Below are 22,145 nucleotides of genomic sequence, written 5' to 3' on the forward strand. Positions count from 1 at the left end.
GATAAAGGTTAACGTCACCAACAATAGAACACTGCGACAGCATGTGCCTCCCAATGTGACACACCGAGAACACTGAATTGTTACTGGGATGTTTCTGCCACAAGTACTTCACTTGAATCAATTGAGAGAAAACACCTGACAAAACCCACTTGGAGGGATGTGCTATCAAGTCGGATACTTAATAAAAGCCAGCCTTGTGAAGTACTAAGGAAGCTTGAGGACTTCAGTAATAAAAGGAAGTAACAGAAGCTGACAACTGAATGTGATGCATGATCCTACATTTGATTTTCCATTATTGCAACAATTGATGAAATATGGCTTAAGGGGCCCGGCGGCGTGGCCTAGCAGTTAAAGTCCTCACCTTGAACGCCCTGGGATCCCATATGGGCGCCGGTTCTAATCCCAGCAGCTCCACTTCCCATCCAGCTCCCTGCCTGTGGCCTGGGAAAGCAGTCGAGGACGGCCCAAAGCTTTGGGACCCTGCACCCGTGTGGGAGACCTGGAAGAGGTTCCTGGTTCCCGGCATCGGATCGGCACAGCACCGGCCCGTTGCGGCTCACTTGGGGAGTGAATCATCGGACAGAAGATCTTCCTGTCTGTCTCTCCTCATCTCTGTATATCTGACTTTGTAATAAAATAAATAAAATCTTTAAAAAAATTAAAAAACAAATATGGCTTAAGGCTCTATACTAAATAAATAGTTTTGAATCAGTGTTAATGTCTTAATATTGCTAATTTTTCTATACCTATGTAACAAATGACATCTTATGGAATACACACTGGGGAGTTTAGCAGAAGAAAGGTGTAACTACAAACTACTCTTAAATGGCTCAGAAAGTGTATGTGGTAGGACGTGGAGCGGGGGGAGAGGGTAGAAAGAGGAAGAGAATGGGAGAGGAAGAAAGGAAGAAAGATGTAAGTATAATTGCAGCATTTAGGGATTCTTGGTAAATGTTATTCTGGAATTCTTTGCGTAAGTACAAAATTATGTTTAAAGGAAAAGAGGAGTATTTAGTTTTAGGTGTGCTCACTGTCATACTGCATATTGAAAGTTCTGACACCTCAGATTACATTCTACTACCAGTTATTTTCTCTGTAGATTTTTTTGGGGGTGGAGGAGGGTTCCTACCTTGTTTACTTCTTTTGTATTTGTACTTTCCTCTTAGATTTGTTCTTTCTCTAGGGCAGATGATGCTGAGTTTCAAGCATATGGCCATTTCATGTCCTACCAATCACCTACCCAAAGTTTCCAAAAAAGACCAATCATTATGAGAAGCTAAAATAAGGTATGGAAATGTGCAGAATAATGAGTCATGTATTTTGGGAGTCAGCAGCTTTGGTAGGCTGCTGATTCAACTCATGACCTTGGGAAAAAACCACATCATTGTTTTTGTTTCCTGTTCTCATAATCTTTCTCCCAGAGCTTGTATTATAGGGTGTTGAAAGAATTTATGATCATTTTGGATCTCCATAATTTTGGTATTAAGGAAGTTACCATAAATAAATATTCCTATAAATAGCATTCTTATGCAAATTCACTTCTTGATATTTTGGTGGTTGTTCTAGAACTGTAAGTACATTTTATGAAACTTAAAATATTACCAGCATTGGCTTGCTGTATAACTTTCTCCTTGATGAAACTGCATTATTAAAGACAATAAAAAATCTTGCAAGGGATACACTCTATCGGTCATATTTTTCCATTTTGGGTTAAAGAGGCCTGAGGTTGCTAACATGGGTTAATGTATTTTCTTTTTCATTCTTTCCTTTTCTCCCTTCTTTCCCTTCTCTTCTTTCCTTACTTCCATCCTTCCCTCTCACCTTCCTTCCTTCCTTCTTTATTTTTGCTTAAGTTGATTGAGGAAACGAAGTCATTTGGTGCATATGGCAGAGATTCATTTCCTTTTTATCCATAATAACATTGTTTCAATTTTATTCAAGGTGATAGTTATGTAAATTTATAAACTCAACTTCAAAGCTTGTTCTGTTACACAAAGGACCATGAAAGAAGTACTAGTCATCGAGATACAGGCAGAAGCTATTTTAAATTGTAATTGTACCAAACATATTTAGATTGACATATCTTTTATTTTTTGACATCTATTTTTATTTATTTGAAAGGCAGAGGCACACACACACCAACCTATCTGTGGTATGCTTCAAAATGTCCGTAACAACCTAGGGTTGCCAGGTTGAAGCCAAGAGCCAGAATTCCATTGGTGTCTCCCAAGTGAGTGGCAGAGAATCAGCCACTTGAACTATCATCTGCTGCCTCCCAAGATGCATTAGCAGGATGCTGGAGTGGAAGAAGAATAGCCAGGACTCGAACCAAGCACTGCAATACAGGATGTGGCAGTCCCATGCAGCAATTAACCCAGCAGCCCCAGAATGCCACCCATATTCAGGTGGCATTGGAAAGCTGCTATTAATATGAATTTTGGGTGAGACCATTTGCTCTCTGCCCACATGCTTATACCAGCCTAGAATGCATTAGTTAAAATTCCAGGGGCTGTCTTGTAGATGGAGGCCTTGCTTCCAAAAAGAGATGGCAGAAGGACTTGATTCCTGTGATCTTTGTTGTACTCCATAGCAGTTTGTACCATCCATTTCTGAACTTTTAATGCAAAAGAACAAATTCTTAGTTTTTATGTCATTTTGGTTAGGTCTATTGCTAGAAACTGACAAAATTTCTAGCTGATTTTAAGCATGTCCCTTCAATTGAACAACCCTTGCACTACACGGACATGCTTGATTTATTTTGCATGGATTTAATATAAGAAGCAAGCGAAAATATTTTTGCTAAAACTATGGGTAGATCACTTCATTTTTGTTTCATTTATGAGATTTAGATAAGAGGAAATCAATATTAACCACTACTACCCTAACTTCCTTTCTCATTTTGTTTATCTAAATAAGAAATAATGCTTGAAGTGGCTCAAATATGGCAGTTAAGAATCATAAGACTTTCTTTTTCTTTCTTTCTTTCTTTCTTTCTTTCTTTCTTTCTTTCTTTCTTTCTTCCTTTCTTTCTTTCTTTTATATTTATTTGTTTGAATGTTATAGTTACAGGAAGACAGAAATAGAGATCTCAATGCCCTCAACAGCCTGAACTAGACCAGGCAAAAGCCAGGAGCCAGAAACTTCTCCCAGGTATTCCATATAGGAAACAGGGATCCAAGCACTTGGACCGTCTTCTGTTGCTTTTCCCAAGTCATTATGAGGAAACTGGGTTGAAAATGGAATAGCTAGGACACGAACCAGTGCCCATATGGGATGCCAGCATTGAAAGGAGTGAATTCAGTTGCCACAGTGCTGGCCCACTACAAAACCTTTTTAAATTAAGCTTGACAATATTCTTAACATGTTGCCTTCTCTTTATTCTTACTGTCATTGTCTTGTATCAGGCCACAGTCATTTCAGTGTGCTATTTGGGGCATCTTGTGTCCAATCTTTATTCTCTAGGCTTGCTTCTCTTCCCTGACATCAGAAAAAACAAGCTATGTAATTCAGGGATAAAAATCTTGCTTAGTGTGCCAGAGCTACGACATAGTAGAATAAGCTTTCACCTGTGCTGCAGGCATCCCATATTGGCACAGTTTTGTGCCCAGCTCCCTGCTTATGCCTGTGGAAAGCAGTGAAGGATGGTCTAAAGCCTTGGGAGAACCGGAGGAAGTTCTGGCTTCAGATTGGTTCAGCTTTAGTCAATTAGTCACCCGGGGAATGAGCCAGCAGATGAAAACTATCTTTCTCTGTATCTCCTTCTCTCCATAACTTTGCCTTTGAAATACAAATAAAATTAATATATAAATAAAAAATAAATATATATATACAAATAAAATAAATTTATTTTATTTGAAATGCAAATAAAATAAATATATAAAATAAATATATTCCTTGCTTAGGAAAAAATTACCTAAGTAAACAGAGTAACCAAAATGTGTCAGAAGCTGGAAAGAAGTTAACATTTGAAGGGGATGGCAACATAAAAGGAACAGCACAAGAGAAAAATGAACTATTAAGCCTTTGTGAGACATGGAAGAACATTATATGTATATTACTAAGTGAAGAATGCAATGTGAATAATGTTATATATTGTATGACTTCAACTATATGACATTTTGGAAAATGCAAACTTAAGGAGATAGTAAAAATGGGCATTATGGGCAGAACAAGGCCAGGTCCAACTCAGGAGCCAGGAGCTTTTCTGGGTCTCCCATGTGGATGTAGGCACCCAGGGATTTGGGCTGTCCTTCACTGATTTCCACAGCAATAATCAGGGCACTGGATTGGAAGTGGAGCAGCCAGAACACAAAACAGCACCATATGTGATCCCTGCTTCCATGATAAGGATTTAGCCATTGAGCCATCATGCCAGGCCGCTGATTTCCAATACTGTGAAAGCCATTGTCAATGAGCTGGATCAGAGGTGGAGCAATCAGGACAGGAACGGGTCCCATATAAGATGCCAGCATCATAGGCACTGGCTTTTCCCACCACTCTAACACAAGCCCTAAGCAGATTTTAAAAGTGTTATTCTTTGCTCAAGGACATAAAATTTGTGCACAATGATTGAACAAATAAGAAATGTGAGCTATGAAATAGAAACTGTGAAGCAAAGACATGACAATTCTAGAAGTAAAACATTACCTAAAACCTTAACAACAACAAAAATCATTTTGTGGGCTTAATGGTAGTTTTGGGTTACCAGAAGGTTCACTGAACTTGCAGATTTCATCACCAAAATAATCCACTCTAAGACGTTGCAAAAAAAAGGTTGAGATAAAAGTTCATAAAATTTCTGTGTTCTATGAGACAGTTAAGGGCTAACACACATAAGTTTATGGAAAGAGTAAGAATGGTGCTGAAAAATTAATAGTTTATTGAAAAATATAAATTTGCAGAATTAAAACCACAATCTTAAAATAGTTTTTCCCCCTTTACCTCAGATACATGAAGGAAACAATATGGAAATAATAGTCTTACCCACTTCCCTATAGCCCTTGAACCTTTTTACCCTAATTAACTATGTAAAGATTGTCAAAAATATAATTAAAAAAATAGTTTTCTCAACTAATTCTGAAAAGAAAAATCCCTAGCATAGACATGAATTAAAAAAAAGTGATTCAAGCATTTTACTCAAAAGATAGATCATTTTAAAATAAAGAAAAACAGAAGAAAGGTTTTAACAAGAATAAAAATATTGGTGAGCTTGGAAATACAGTTATAGAGCTAGTAATTTGAAAAGTCAAATAATCTAGCAAATATGTTTAAGAAAAAAATAAATACAAAACATACAAAAGAAAAATAAAAGGGGAAAATAAACAAGAAATGGGAAAAAATGGAAAAGAATCATGACTCTAGTTACAAAAGTGTTGCTCTTTCCCACACTATCATCAAATTAGAAAACCTGAACATAAAATACAGTTTCCCAGGAAATTTAAGAAAGCTGACCTTTGAACACAAAAAATTTAATGGGATTAATTACTGTAGAAGTAGAGGAAGTCATTAAAGACCTAACTGACTTTAAAAAGCTTTCAGAGACCTCGAGGGGAATTAAACTAAACCTTTTAAGACTATTATTCCACTGCTATCTGAAATATTCCAGAACTGGAAGGAAGGAAAATCCCTAAGCTGATTCTAAAGAGTTAGTATTGATGTCAATAACTGAAAAGAGTGCACGGGGAACTACAGACAGGTCTATTCATGAATGGGTTAAACTCTCAAGCATAACAATTAGAATCCACCATCAAAATGTAAACTTAACCACGACCATTTGGGATTTATCCCAATAATGCAAAAAAGGTTCGATATTAGATTCTACGACTACAAATAATGTTAATAATACATAGGCAATGAAGAACCATTTGATCCTGGATCATATAAGGACTTTTCATTGATGCTAAATTGGCTTTTAAAAAGTTCAATCGAATTCTTGAGAAGAAATATTCACTGGGGGATGGGCGTTTGGGGGAATCCCGGTCTTTACAGCATTATACCACATAATTCAAAAATTCAAAATAAAAAAAGAAATATTCAGTGAAATAAGTGTCTTTTTCTATAAACAGCATACCATGTAGTTTTATAAATCAAATTTTTCATAGCAACAAAAAAAGATAAAAGGAATATGTAATGTGTGCATGTAGAAAATTGAAAATCTGCCTCTGGAAAATAAAAGGGAGATTTAGAAAAAGCAAGAATAAATATTGTGTATATTTTGGGCAATGCTTATTCAAAATTTTAATTCAAAACAAAAAAATCAAGTTAAATTTTTTTTAGTACACAATTCCATCCCAAAACTAATATGAAAAAAATAAGCAATCAAAAGCAACTAGGAAACTCTGTCGAAGAAGGGTAATGAAGAGGGGTTAGAATTGTAGGGCAAGAACACATATGCTGATAATTAAATTTGAGTAAATTACAGAAATAGAATTACAAGCAGAAGATACAGCATTTGGCATAGGTGATAGTGGATCATTTTTGAAACCATTTGGAAAAATAATTGAATCTATAATTCACATTGTACATAAGAGTAATATCCAGATCTAAACATTTCATTGGGAAAAAATAAGGATACTAGAAGAAAACATGGACAAGTCTTTATAACTTGGAAGTGGAGATGGCCTCTTTATGACCCCAAATCTAAATGACATTAAATTGTTTCCACATACAAATAAGTACCATAAGAGAAAAGACTCATAAACTGGCAACACATATCATAAAGAACTGATTTTACTTTCTTTGTGTGTGTGTTTATTTTTAATAGTGTTTACATAGTCGAGAGGCATGCACACACATGTGGGTCTCCCATCAAGGTGCGGAGGGTCTAGACATGGAGGAAGGCAGGTGTGATGAATGTTTCATTTTTTCCCCCCTGCATCTTCAGAGAGGGAAGAGCAGGGTGGCACTCTTTACTGTTAAACTGCATCAGCTCTAGGGAGTAGGAGATAGTCATTTGATGACACCATAGAGACCCCAAAGTAGGGAAAAGTATCCTGAGTGTGTTACTTGAGTGGTTTTGATAGTTCTGAGAAGTTGTTGGTTTCCTTGTTCCAGAGATGACAGAATCTGTCCAAGTCTGGTAGGCGGAAATGATGTTATTATGGCTGACCAAGTCCACCTTAAGGAGCCGATCTTTCTAATAAATAAAATTTTCTTATAATTTAGTAAGGATTAACAACCCAATAGAAAAGTCATATAAGAAGAAATTACAAATGGATCTGATCAGGTGGGAAAATGTTCAACTCACTATAATAAGAGAAATGTACATCATAACTGTGAGGTACAGTTTTCATCAATCAGATCAGCAAGCTCCAAAAGCTTAAAACAGTCAGTTGTGAATATTTTGAAAGAAACAAAATATTGCACCAGGAGTATAAGTTTGTAAACTTCATGTAAGGTAATTTGGCAACACTGATTATTATTATAAGCCCCTGTGTTCTTTTACCTAAAAATCTCATTACCCTTCAGCAGTAGTCTTCACATGTACAATAAGATAGATTATAAGTGATCAGTTTGAAGAACTTTTTTGTAGTTGTAAAAGATTGCAAAAGAACTCAAGATATAGGGGGAAGGCAGGGAACACCAGGCTGGACGTGCCACCCCAGCCCCTGGGGTGGGGGAAATTGCAGATCACCTAGGGAAGGGAACCTACTGATTGAAGTTGGAGCAGCTGAGGCCATGTTTAACAGGGGAGGAGTGACTTCTAAGGTCTTCCACAAACTAGGCCACTGCACGCACAAGGAAGTGAGGGCACTAAGACCGGGTGGTTTAACAAGGGTGGGAGCCCCAAGGGCATGTCCAAGGCTACTTGGGAGACCTGGGCTGGGCAAACTAGCATTGCCTGCCTGCCATCTGCTGGCACATGCAAAAGCTGAGACTGGGGAACATGTCTGGCTGAGCAGGGTTGTAGTATCCACCCATGAGTGTCAGGCAGGTTCTGTAGGGGACTTGTGGCCTCACCCCTGTGGGATTACAGCACTTACTTATTTGTGCAGAGAGCTGGAAGTGACGACAGGCTGAGTCAGGCTGGATGACAGAACTCATCTGACACTTGCAGGATCCAGGGATGGAAGCAGGCAGGTTTGGGCAGGCTATAGCACCTGCAGACCCATGCAAAGGCTAGGACTGAAGGCAGACCATGACAAGCAGGGCTGTGGCACCCTCCAGCACTCATGAGATCTGGGGCTGGACACAGGCCAGGCCAGGCAAGGCTTCAGCAATTGTGCGGACCAGGTCTGGAGGTTAGCCTGGGTGGGCCAGGCTACAGTACTCACTGGCACACAGGAGAGCCAGGACAGGGTGTGGGCTGGGCCCAGCTTGTTTCCAGCAAGAGCAGAGACAGTGGGCAGGACAAACCAGCCTGGGTTGTGCATGCCAGGATGCTCAAAACTGGGGGCTAGGAACAGAGATTTTAGGGAAATGTTGGAGACTCCCCTCTAGGCTGCAGGTCCCACTTGAGAGTGCAGGGGCTAGGGCTGTGGGAAGACCAGGCTGCGCAGGTCTGCAGCACCTGTTGCAAGCCCATGGACTGGGTGGGGCAGGCCATATTGGACTCATGAAAGCCAAAAAATGTGTGCGACAGGCCTCGCTAGGTAACAGCACCCACCAGCTTATAGAAGAACCAGGTATGGGGGTGGTACAGACTGGGCTAGGCTGTAGGTACCCATCGGAGAGCTGGAATGGATGTGGGCCAGTCAAGATAGGTTACCCACTGGTACCCACTGTGGTTGCCAGGGCTAGGGGACAGCCGCATCAGGCTCAGCCATAGCACCCAGTGGCACACACAATAACCAGGGCTGGGAACAGGTCTGGCAGGGAAACTTAGGAAACTCCTCTGCTAGGTTATACCTCTTGCAGGTGAGCATAAGAGTGGGGGCTGAAGGCAGACCATGCAAGGCAGGGTTGCAGCACCTGTCAGGATATATGTTAGCTGGTACTTGGGGCAGGTTGGGCTGGACCATTACACAGCACACACTAACATGAGTGAGAGCCAGGACAGGTTGCAGCTCAGGCCAAGTTGGACTGTAACACACAGCAGTTAACATGAGAGCTAGGGGTAGGTCAGGGTGGTCTAGGCTGCCACACTCTCTGGCATGCTTGAGAGCCAGAACGAATGTGGCCAGCCACACAGGGCCACAGCACCTACTGGTAAGTGCAGGTGGTCCAAATCATATCAGGCTGGACCACAATATGCCCTGATAAACCTAAGATCCAAGGCTCAGAGCAGGCCTAGTAGTGGAACTGTGAGCAGGCTCCACATATGCTGTAGCTCTCCCTGAGAGGATGAGAGCCAGGGCTGGGGGCAGGTCAGGCTGGTCCAGGCACTAGCACCTATAACCACATGTATAGCCAGGTCTGGACGTGGGTCAGGCAGAGCTAAGCTACAACTCCCATGGGAGAGCATGAGAGCCAAATGGGTTGTGGAATAGACCAGCTTAGGCCACAGCCCACGTCAGCACTCATAAAAACCAGGGCTGGGGACAGACCCAGTGAGGATTATTGGGGGTTTCCCCAATTAGGCTACAGCATTCACTAGTGTGCATGAGGACCAGGGCCTTGGTGAGCTGGACTGTGCTAGGCCACAGCACCTATCGGTTTGTGTGAGATAGGGCTGGGGTGGAATTGACCAGGCAGCTGCATCCACCAGTATGTGCTTTGGCTGATGTGGCAGACTGAACCTGACCTAGCACTGGCTGGCACACACAAGAGTCAAGTCTGAGATCACCCCAGATGAAGCTTCTTGGGATCTCCACAACTAAATTGCTGGACTCAAAATCCGGCCACAGGGAAAATCGTAAGATATGTGGCCCAATCTTGGAGTGCATGTATCTGGGCCTCCCCATTTGCTAATAACTGTAATCGACAGCATTCCCAGATGCACATGGCTGATGTAGGCCAGCAGAGATGTTGGGTGGCCTCATTAGAGGATGGAAGACAAAACAATGTGGACCACTATCCTGGCCAAGCTTCACAACATGTTTCTGGGTGTGTGGGATGCACTAAGGTGGAACTGGTCAGCCAAGAGGCCTCGGAAGGATTTTCTCACCTCTGAAGCAAGGACACTGATGACATCTCAAACCTACCAGAACCATTCAAGTAACACCCTCTGGACACTCTTCCTCACACTGGGGTCTCTAAGGCATCAATAATCCGTATTCTATCCCTTTCCTTCGGTGCTGATACAATTTGACAGCAAAGAATGTACCCTTCTCTTCCCTCCCTGAGGGTGCAGGAGGGGAAAAATTGAAACATTTGTCCCATCCACCTTCCTTCATGTCTTGACCCTCCACACCTTGATGGGAGACCCACGTATGTGTACATCCCTCACAACTATGTAAATAGTATTAAAAGTAAAATAAAAAAACCCATAATGTGTATTTTCCATGACTTTTGTGTAACTTACCTGTATTAATAAGTGAGATGCAGAATAGTGATGCATATTTCTTTGCTAAGAAAAAAGGATCAGAATATAACTTTACATTTGCATGTCTATATATATGAAGAAAATTGAAAGAAGACAAATGGAGCTGATTGTGGTACTCACCCGTATGGAAGGGGCTAGTTGAGGGGGTGGGAACATATGTGAATTATGTGCTTCATTTCCTATGCAAGAATTAAATTTAAAGCTATCATTTCTTGGGCCTGGGGAAGTGGCCCAGCAGTTAAAGTCCTCGCCTTGAACTCACTGGGATCCCACATGGGCACCAATTTTTTTTTTTTTTTTTTGTTCCACATCAATATCATTTTACCCTGTATCTGGGGTCAGGGAAAAAAACAAAGGGAAAAGCCCCACCCAACCTCCCACCCATCCCAGATCCCCAACGGGAGGCGCACTCTTAGGGTCCTGCTCATACAGTTTTGATAGTTCATCAGTTCTGGATTGCTGCCAGTCTCTCAGTTCCAATCACAATGAATCCTATTCAGAATCCACTGGCTGACAGTCTCTTCATGGTTGGGGTTCTAAGATCAGCAGTTCAGTTGGAGGGCTCTCCAAAGAAACTTCATCTGAGATGATCCCAGGCCTGATTGTTGTGCGAGTTTGCTAGTACAGAGTCTGACACCGTCCGTCACACCAATCAGCTTGTGCTCATGCTGGTCGTTGGGATTGCTGGGTTCGTTCTGTTTCCAGCCCTGTCTTCCTCGTGAACCAATGGGTGTTGTAGTCCAGTTCAATTCTGCCCACTTCATACTTGGTCCTCACACAAACCGGTTGGAGCTGCAGCCTGGTTGGGGCGACTCCTCATAACCCCTACCAGTTCTGCCCCCTACCCTGGTTCCCATGCTTGCCAGTATGGGCACCAGTTCTAATCCCGGCAGCCCCACTTCCCATCCAGCTCCCTGCTTGGGGCCTGGGAAAGCAGTTGAGGACGGTCCAAAGCTTTGGGAACCTGCACCCACGTGGGAGACCTGGAGGAAGTTCCTGGGTCCTGGCTTCGGATCGGCGCAGCACCAGTCCTTGCGGTCACTTGGGGAGTGAATCATCGGACGGAAGATCTTCCTCTCTGTCTCTCCTCCTCTCTGTATATCTGACTTTGCAATAAAAATAAATAAATAAATCTTTAAAAAAAAGCTATCATTTGTCATGTTGTGTTTCACACTGAATAATTTCCATTTTGCTGTAGCCTGCCTTTTCAGAACTGGATATCTCAGTAAAAAAATTAAATAAAAGCTGTTAGTAAGATAAGTGGAAAGTATGTAATTTTAATTGTTGCTCTTATGTAACAATCTATGCTTTTAACATAGGAGTAAATGTATTGTTTAAAACAAAGGTAGCATTCTGTTTAACACATTTTTATTAATTGAATTATAATTGCACACTTTCCAATAATTTTTATTTTTTTCATAGTTTTTTTTAAAGATGTATTCATTTTTATTGGGAAGGCAAATTCTATACAGAATGCAGGAGAGACAGAATGAAGGATCTTCTAGGTCTCCCACGTGGATAGAGTCCCATACTCTGCTGCCTTCCCAGGCCATAAGCAGGGAATTGGATGGAAAGTGGAGCAGCCAGGACACAACTGGCACCCATAAGGGATGTGCCACTTGTAGGTACAGGATTAGCCAACTGAGCCAACGTGCTGGCCCCAATAATTTTTAAAAGTTTCTTTGGTAAAATACAAAACAACAGTATGAGCTCCCTCTGCTGGTTCTAAAGTAATATATCAAAGTGTGTTTTGCTTTTATTTGAAACTAAGATGGCAAATGTTTTATGCCATTAGTTCAACTTGCTCTTATCAAAGAGAATACTTTAAACTCCATGTTTTCCCATAATTTTATGTTAAATTACGTGGATATTCACAAGTTAAGATTAGTGCCTGGCTTTGGAATTTTTATGGACTATGTTTTTGAACCATTTGGTACATTCCTACATGTAGTCCCACATTAAATGTATTGTAAAGGAAAATTTCTATAAGCTCTGCAATTATGTACAGAAGAATTTTAAGTTTTTAAATATACAGTGACTTTCAAAATGCAGTACAATTGTTCATGTATTAACACTTCAATTGATAAAATATGCCATGATGGCCATATGCCAATTTTGAACTTGGAGAATATTAAATGCTAGCATATTAAAGCAGTGATTTATACAATCTGACTACAAATATTTTTACAGTTTATGTTGGGACAACAAGATATGACTTACAGATTTATTATCTGATTTTTAAGTTTTACATTGACCTTGCTCACTTCATTTCTATCTTCCTGATCTCTTTTTGCAACTCAGTAGTGACCAACTCATCCTTCGATTTGTTTGCCATATTCTTTAGATTTTTTTTATCTTGTACTAAAATACCCTTAACAATACCCTTAAAACAACAATTAGGTTTTTATGTCTCTTTAAGTTTCCCTGTTTTTTTCTTTCCTTTTTTCCCCCCAGGGTGATATTCCTTTCTCAAACTGCTGGAGACTGCTACGCAAAGTATTATTTTTCTTGGTTGGCTCATGAGCTCAATTCTGAATGTTAAAATATTGGGAAACCCCAAACATTAGAAGGTAGTTTCTAGTGAGTGGTGTGTGGGAGCCAGTTATTACTGGACTGTGAGAGCTGACTGTCAATTTTTCAAGCATTTTGCCTACTAGATTTTAAATATATCCTTGATTAGAAATTGACATACAGGTTTTAAAGCAACTACTTTCACTGAAAACAAAGCTGTAACTACTCAACACTACTAATTCTCTGGTCATTTTACTTTATTATTATTTGTACTCCTCACTTTATTTACATTACTATGTCTGTATAATGAAAATATCATGTAATGTGCTACTCTGAATTTTTTCTCAATTTGGCATCCTGTGATTTACCTGCAGTGAGAAAATAAAGCAGTAGGTACATTTGCATCATGGAAATTGCAAATTCTGCAAAGATGGCCTTCATTTATTTTTTTAAAGATTAACTTCTTTTTTAATATTTATTTATTTTTATTGCAAAGCCAGATATACAGAGAGGAGGAGAGACAGAGAGGAAGATCTTCCTTCCGATGATTCACTCCCCAAGTGACCGCAATGGCTGGTGTTGTGCCAATCCAAACCCAGGAGCCAGGAGCTCTTCCAGGTCTCTCATAAGGGTGCAGGGTCCCAAGGCTTTGGGCCATCCTCGACTGCTTTCCCAGGCCACAAGAAAGGAGCTGGATGGGAAGCGGGGCTGCCGGGATTAGAACCGGCACCCATATGGGATCCCAGCGGGTTCAAGGCGAGGACTTTAACTGCTGGGCCACTGCGCCAGGCCCGCCTTCATTTATTTTGATGACTGTCCTGATATAAGAAAGTGATTAAGAACATGCTACAGATACAAACATTTGGGGAAAAAAATCAAGTTAGTATTTTGTGAAAGCCAATGGGTACACAAAATTTGTATTAGAGTTAAGTATTTTTTCATTATATATTTTGTAATTGTATGCAACAGGTTCCTCACATCAGTGAAACGTACATAGGTACATATGTATCTGTATATTTTGTTTTTCTAGAAATCCAGTGGCTAAAACACCAGTGCATCCTCTCCAAAAAGCAGCACAGATAGGCGAGCAGCTGCCGAAGTTCAGGCAAGGCCACTCCACAAGTTCAAGTTGGATATGTTGATTACTCTGAACTGAAAGCGCTTGGGTAAGAGCAGATTTCGGGAAATTGAGACAGAGGCATTCTCTGAGCTCCCCTTGTCTGTCCATAGAAGGGTCCTCCAAAGACAAATTTAAGTGTCATGAAGCTTCTTCCAGAGGACTCTTCATCAGGGAAGCTTAAATGGCACACGGAGTGCAGGCTAGAGGTGGACAACACGCCCAGACGTCGCTCCCCAAGGGCTGCTCAGAAGCTCTGACTGCCTGTACTGCCATCTGCAGAACAACGCCTTTATCTTTCTCCTCCCCTCCTCTCCCCTCCCGTCCCCTCCCCTCCCCTCCCGTCCCCTCCCCCCCTCCCCCCCTCCCCTCCCCTCCCCCCTTCCCTCCCGTCCCCTCCTGTCCTCTCCCCTCCCCTCCCCTCCCCTCCCCCTCCCCTCCCGTCCCCTCCCCTCCTCTCCCCTCCCGTCCCCTCCCCTCCCCTCCCCCCTCCCCTCCCCTCCCCCTCCCCTCCCCTCCCCTCCCCCCCTCCCCCCTCCCCTCCCCTCCCCTCCCCTCCCCTCTCCTCCCCAGGAGCCTAAAGCCCTTATTTCCTTCTATACTTCTACACTTCTGTATGAGATTCAGTCATCTGGTCCTTTAGGAAGTTTCATATTCTGTGCTACTCTGTGCATTTGCATATAATAAAATATGCTTTTCATCTGTTATTTTGTCTACATCAACTTTATTCATAGGTCAGGCAAACAATGTAAAAGGCTTAAGAGAAGCCATTAATACTTCCCCTACACATCCAGAAGGAATGCACATTGGTTCAGCCTCAAGAGTAGTTGCAGTTTTAAAATATGCTCACTAAAGGCTGGGTGTGAGGGCCCGGCGGCGTGGCCTAGTGGCTAAAGTCCTCAACCTTGAACGCCCCAGGATCCCATATGGGTGCTGGTTCTAATCCCGGCAGCTCCACTTCCCATCCAGCTCCCTGCTTGTGGCCTGGGAAAGCAGTTGAGGACGGCCCAAGGATTTGGGACCCTGCACCCGTGTGGGAGACCCAGAAGAGGTTCCAGGTTCCCGGCTTCAGATCGGCGCACCGGCCCGTTGCGGCTCACTTGGGGAGTGAATCATCGGAAGGAAGATCTTCCTCTCTGTCTCTCCTCCTCTCTGTATATCTGACTTTGCAATAAAATAAATAAATCTTTAAAAAAAAAACTAAAGGCTGAGTGTGGGGGACAGAACTATGGCATAGCAGGTAAAGCCGCTACCTGCTGTGCGATTTCATATGGATTCTGGTTTGAATCCAAGCTACTCCAACTCCACACAGCTATGTGCCTGGGAAGACAGCAAAAGACGATCTAAATACTTGGGGCCCTGCACCCACATGGGAGACCTGGATAAAGCTCTCAGCTCCTGGCTTTGGACCAGCCCAGCTCCAATTGTTGCAGACTTTTGGGGACTGAACCAGTGGAAGACGTGTGTCTCTTTCCCTCTCTCTCAGTCTCTCTCTATATATACACACACACACATATACACATACATATATATATTTATGTATATATATATATACATATATATACACACATACATGTATGTATCTGTAAGTCTTTCACATAAGTAAATATTATAAAAGTTCTAATTTTTTTAAAAAACATACTCCCACAAATTCTCTGATAGACCTACATAAAGGTGAAGCCTAAGTTACTGCACCCTAAGTGTGGTTGGTTTCAAATGACTCTAATTTTTAGAATGTGCTAGGAGTGATCCTGGAGCCTCTTCCAGGTCTCCCACATGCAAGGCTTTGGGCCATCCTTGACTGTTTTCCCAGGTCATAAGCAGGGAGCTGGATGGGAAGTGGGGCTGCCAGGATTAGAACCGGCATCCAGAAGGGATCCTGGTACATGCAAGGCAAGCACCTTAGCTGCTAGGCTACTGCCCCGGGCCCTACTTTGTTTCTTCTCTTTGAGAAAAAGATAAATATCAAAGAAACACCAGTTTTAAAGAAATTTTCTGTCTTACGGACTAATGTTTTAAGTCAAGAAATGCAAGTATCAGTTAACAAGCAAGACAAATACAACACAATTATGTCTATTTAACAAATATATTGCCTATCCAGATTGTGGGAATAGAACTGTGTATGGAATAAAGCTTCTGACTTCAGGGACCTAATTACTTATCTTCCTTTCTTAAAGATTTTATTTATTTGAAAGAGTTACAGAGAGCAAGATCTTCCATCCACTTGTTCATTCCTCAGAAGGCTGCAATGGTCATGGCTGGACTGAATTGAAGCCAGGAGCCATGGGCTTCCTATAGCTCTCCCACATAGGTGACAGTGGCCAAGCACTTGGGCCATCTGCTGCTTAAGGAACCTAATCTTTCAATGTGGCAGATAGACAAGGATTAAGAATGCAATGTAGGGCCCGGCGCAATAGAATAGCGGTAAAAGTCCTCGTCTTGAATGCATTGGTTCTAATCCTGGCACATTCTAATCCATATGGATGCTGGTTCTAATCCCAGCGGCCCTGCTTCCCATCCAGCTCCCTGCCTATGTCCTGGGAAGGCAGTCAAGGATGGCCCAAAGCCTTGGGACACTGCACCTGCTTGGGAGACCTGGAAAAAGCTCCTGGCTCCTGGTTTTGGATTGGCTCAGCTCCAGCCATTGCAGCCACTTGGGGAGTGAATCATCGGAACGAAGATCTTCCTCTCTGTCTTTCCTCCTGTCTGTATATCGCCTTTCCAATAAAAATAAATAAACCTTTAAAAAAAGAATGCAATGTAATGTAATAAGATAAACAATGTGAATTCTCAGCCAAGTCAAGGAAGAGTTCTGAAGAAAATGATTTCTAGTATCGTCCTGAGTGGTCATTATGAGTTAGGTGAACTAGGTCGGGTATAATGTCTATTCAAACAGGAGCTCCTCGGGTAAAGAATAGAAGGATGACGACAGTATGATCCACCAATAGACTACAGATTTTATAGGCTCTGTGCTCCATTTGAAATTCAAAATAAAAAAGTAATGCTAGCTATTAAAATATATGTAAAATGCTGTCTAGTTTTCCTTATTATATTTAGATATTTTGAAAAATTTTCAACACCGAAGTAGACCTGGTCAGCCAGTAGACCTTAGAGGGATTTTCTCAACCTGGGAGCAATGAAGCCTCTCCCTTCCCATGGGCTCCTGCTGTGTACACGGGGGAAGAAAAAAAAAACAACTAAAAACATTTATCTCACCCACCTGCCTCCACACCCACCCTAATCACCCTAATCAGAGGCCCAGATGGGCATATATTCCTCTTAACTAGGTAGACAATATTAAAAATAAAATAAATATATATTTCTGTCCTTGTTAGATGGTTTCTACACTACATACCAGTTTGTCCATTACATAATACATTGCTGCTTGCTTGGGGAATGGCAGCACTGTGCAGTGTGATAGTTGAAGAGTGACGGATAAAGCTGGAGAGTCCAGCAGGGGTCAGCTACAGACCTAGTGAAGCCTGTGGTTGAAGGTTTACTGTGGTTTACTGTGGTTTACTGAAGAAGTAGCGTTTCATGTTTACTGACCTGAATTCAGTACTACGTACACTGCACATTCTGGGGCAACCCGAGGCCTGAATCTCCTTAGCTGTGAAACAGGAAAGTTAAACTGTGAAGATTACAAAATAAATACAAAAGGCTTAGCACAATGCTTAATGCCATAAAACACATTTAATTTTGGATAGCTAGTACTATAAATAAATTTGATTTCAGCCTGAACTGGGGAGTCACAAAAGGATATTTAAAAAAACACATTAACTTATTTTTCCTTATTTGCAAGGCAGAGCCAAGGAGAGGACGGGAGGCATGGATAGGTAGGTTGGGAGATGCATGCAATTGAGATCTTCCATTCATTCACTATCAGTTCTAAGTCAGGCTGAAGCCAGAAGCAAGGAACTTCATCTGGGTCTCCCATGTGGGTGGTAAGAGCTCCAGTACTTCAACCACAACCTGCTGCCACCCACCAGTACACATTAGCAGGAAGCTGGATTGGACATGGAGTAACTGTGTATTAACCTAGGTACTACACATTTTAGGATATGTGTCCCAAGAATGGCTTACCCCATTGCATCACTATGTGTGCCTACAATGAAGGATTTTAAATACAATCTAACATGATTACAGTAGGCTTTAATGCATTTCTTCAGCTGCGGGGTATACTAAGGATTAAATGACAATGAGTAGATTTCAACAGTGTTTAGAAGGAAGGCTGGGCAGAGACTGATGGATTGGACACAGTTGAGAGAGAAGGATGATACTGGATTGTTTTATCGTAAAGATTTGTTCCTTTTTTGAAAGGCAGAGTTACACAGAGAAGGGGAAGAGACACAAAGAGATCTTGCATCTACTAATTCACTTCGCAAATGGCCACAACAGCCAGAGCTGAGCTAGACCAGGCTAAAGCCAGAAGCTAAGAATTTCTTCTGAGTCTCTGAAGTGGGTGCAGGAGCTCAAGAATTTGGGCCACTTTCTGCTACTTTTCAGGCAATTAACAAGGAGCTACATGGGAAATGGAGCAGCTGGGACTCTATTTCAATCTATTTTTCCACAACTCTGGCCTCAAAGCTAGATTTTTAAAAATTATTCAAGGGAAAAATGACAGGGAGAAAGAGAGGTAAGTAGGGAGCGGAGGAAAGGAAAAACAAAGGGGGAGGAAAAGAGGGGCAGAAAGAGAACAAGAGAGTCTTCCATTTATTGTTTTACTCTGCATAGCCTCCCAATACCTGAGCTTAGGCAGGCTCAAGCTATTAGATGGAAATCTATCAGCAATTGCCATGTGGGTGGCACATGGGCTATAATCTGCAGTCCCAGCAGGTGCATTGGCAGGAAGCAGGATTGAAAGGACAACATTTGGGCACCCTAATGCGTAGTTTAAACTGATGGACCATAACTCCCGCCTTAATTCCTACGTTTTTGACTTGGGCAATTGATTGAACGATGGTGACATTCTACAAGTGATAACACAAAGAAGGGCAAAGTTGATTAAAGAAAATGAGTTCAGAGTTGGCAATCAGAAATGCAGGAAAAAACTTAGGAAGGAGACTTAGGTAATACATAAACATGTTTTGGAACTATTGTCATGCACATAGTAATTGAAATTATAGGATTGGATGAGCTGGACCATGAGTAACGTTCAGACTGAGAAAAGTGCCAATTAATGGAATTCTGAGGCAGATCAACATTTAGTTGACAAGAAATATGCTTGAGGGTAGGAAAGAAACTTTAGCCTAGCCAGAGAAACAATAGAAAACAATGGGTAGAGTGTGATACAAGGAAAACTGGGGGCGGGGCAAGTATTTCAAGATGTGAACAAGGTGGTAAAACAATGTGGGCCTAAATGTGAATAACAGATTTAGTCAACATCAGTAGTAGGATGTCATGGATAAGCTTGCCAAAAAGTATTTTGGTAAAAAGATAAAATCCAATTCACATTGAATTGGACTGATGAGAAAGCAGACAGTGAGGATAAAAAATACCTGCCTACGTAGAGAAGAGAAATAACTAAAAGTGGTAGCTGAAAGCAGACCTGCAGATGAAAACGAGTTGACAAATTATTTTTTTAAAATCAATGATAGGGGCCCGGCGGCGTGGCCTAGCAGTTAAAGTCCTCAACCTTGAACGTCCCGGGATCCCATATGGGCGCCCGTTCTAATCCTGGCAGCTCCACTTCCCATCCAGCTCCCTGCTTGTGGCCTGGGAAAGCAGTTGAGGACTGCCCAATGCATTGGGACCCTGCACCCGTGTGGGAGACCCGGAAGAGGTTCCAGGTTCCCGGCTTCGTTCGGATCGGTGCGCATCGGCCCGTTGCGGCTCACTTGGGGAGTGAATCATCGGACGGAAGATCTTCCTCTCTGTCTCTCCTCCTCTCTGTATATCTGACTTAGTAATAAAATGAATAAATCTTTAAAAAAAATATCATAACAATCTACATGATAGTTTGTACTGGGTGTTGAAGGTATCAATTTTAAATGGATGATCAAGAATATGATAGAATCAAGATCATCCATTTAAAATTGATACCTTCAACACCCAGTACAAACTATCATGTAGATTGTTATGATATATTTTTTTAAAGATTTATTTATTTTTATTGCAAAGTTGAATATACAGAGAGGAGGAGAGACAGAGAGGAAGATCTTCCGTCCGATGATTCACTCCCCAAGTGAGCCGCAATGGCCGTTGCTGCGCCGATCCGAAGTCGGGAACCAGGAACCTTCTTCCGGTCTCCCATTTGGGTCCAGGGTCCCAAAGCTTTGGGCCGTCCTCCACTGCTTTCACAAGCAGGGAGCTGGATGGGAAGTGGGGCTGCCGGGATTAGAACCGGTGCCCATATGGGATCCCGGTGCGTTTAAGGCGAGGACTTTAGCGGCTAGACCGCCGGGCCCTTGTTATGATATTCTTGACTCCCCATTGCATTTCCGTACTGCCATCTCTCTCAGAGCTCTACCGATTCTTCACACAAATCTACTATAGGATATCCTTAAGCAAGTGACGCAGCTGTGGCAACCCCTCCTTGAATTAGAGTAGCATACCTCTCAGTATCCTCTGGAGAGAGCTCAAAGACCCGTAGCACTAGTGTTTATCTACATGCAATTGATCTGCTTTTGAGTACTCATTCTTTCTTATAATAATTCCACAATTTATCTGCTGAGAGGTAAGCATCATTGAAGATTCACAAAAGCGAGGGTGATGGCTCCCATTCTGCCCTCATTTAAACTGGGTCCTCTGTAAGTATTCTTTCCTCCCTACATATTACAACCAAATTTCTCTAACTGAACAAATATCAATGGTGTGGTCTATAGCACCTTACTTAGAAGGTTCTCAAAACATACCATAGCAGGGCCCAGTGCGGTGGCCTAGCAGCTAAAGCCTCACCTTGAATGTGCCAGGATCCCATATGGGCGCCCATTCTAATCCCGGTAGCCCTGCTTCCCATCCAGCTCCTTTCTTGTGGCCTGGGAAAGCACTAGAGAATGGCCCAAGGCTTTGGGACCCTGCACCCACATGGGAGACCCGGAAGAGCTCCTGGCCTCTGGCTTCGGATTGGCTCAGCTCCAGCCATTGCAGCCGCTTGGGGAGTGAAACAACGGGTGGAAGCTCTTCCTCTCTGTCTCTCCTCCTCTCTGTATGTCTGACTTTCCAATAAAAATAAATAATTATTAAAAATAAATAAATAAACCTTAAAAAAAATACCACAGCAGTAAAGAGCAGGACTAGGAGTTGTGTTATTAGTACACTGGAATCTTTCTTTTATTCCTCAAAAAGAAGACAGAAAGTTTTAAATTCTAGAAGAGACAGATGTGAGGAAACCTCAGAGAGGTTGTTGCTTTACAGCAAGTCAGGATTGGATTCCAAAGGTTATATGTGGTATGCACCAGACCCTAGTAGGCAACAAGGAATGCACCAGAACAAATATAGTGGGATCCATATATTTTAGGGAAATTTAAAGTGGCCATATTTTAAAATAAAATATAAAACAAAGGTTAGTTTTTTTATTTGGCCTAAACGTCTAAAATACTTAAAATGTGCAATTACTATAAAAATACCGAGCTATTTTACTTTTTTGCACTTAACTGCATACCATAATGCTAACAGGCCACACTGTAACGGTTCAATCATCACATCTTATTGGATAATAAGAATTTAAATTTTCGTGTTTCCTGAGGGAATTCATTGTGTCTCATGTGCATTATCTTAATGTTACTGGATGCTTTCCTGTGTTCAGTTTCTGGCTTCCAGTAAGACTGGCATGTCTTCTAAAGCTCTAACTTGGGTTATAACATTACCTTTGTAACAGTTTGTCCCAAGGTTACTAAATTACTAAGAATAGCATGCAGAGGTCAATCTTCAAAGGTTTGTTTTTCCCCCATTCCAGTTAGAGAAAAAGAGGAGAACATAAAGGTTAGCATTGTGCAGGCTTCCCACTGGCCCCCTCTTTCCTGATTCTTGGCTCGAGGAGACACTGAGGTGAGGAAACCTCAGAGGGGTTCTTGCTTTACAGCGAGTCAGGAATGGGGGACAAGAAGGAATCCATCATATGAAAGGGAGGGGAACACACAGTTCTACCGGGAG

The 22,145-nt window shown here is 41.9% G+C and overlaps 1 protein-coding gene and 1 long non-coding RNA gene across 2 annotated transcripts in view; both read left to right on the top strand.

Moving 5' to 3' along the window:
• RBM26 (RNA binding motif protein 26) overlaps positions 1–22,145 on the top strand; it is a 159,881-nt gene that overhangs the window by 44,566 nt on the left and 93,170 nt on the right. The window lies entirely within an intron of this gene.
• Positions 50–17,185, top strand: LOC131481541 (uncharacterized). The gene is made up of 3 exons (XR_009246372.1): positions 50–262; positions 1,184–1,286; positions 17,109–17,185. It is a non-coding gene; the product is annotated as an uncharacterized LOC131481541 (long non-coding RNA).

This window comes from Ochotona princeps, chromosome 12 (genome assembly GCF_030435755.1).
Source record: "Ochotona princeps isolate mOchPri1 chromosome 12, mOchPri1.hap1, whole genome shotgun sequence".
Classification (NCBI taxonomy): Eukaryota; Metazoa; Chordata; class Mammalia; order Lagomorpha; family Ochotonidae; genus Ochotona; species Ochotona princeps.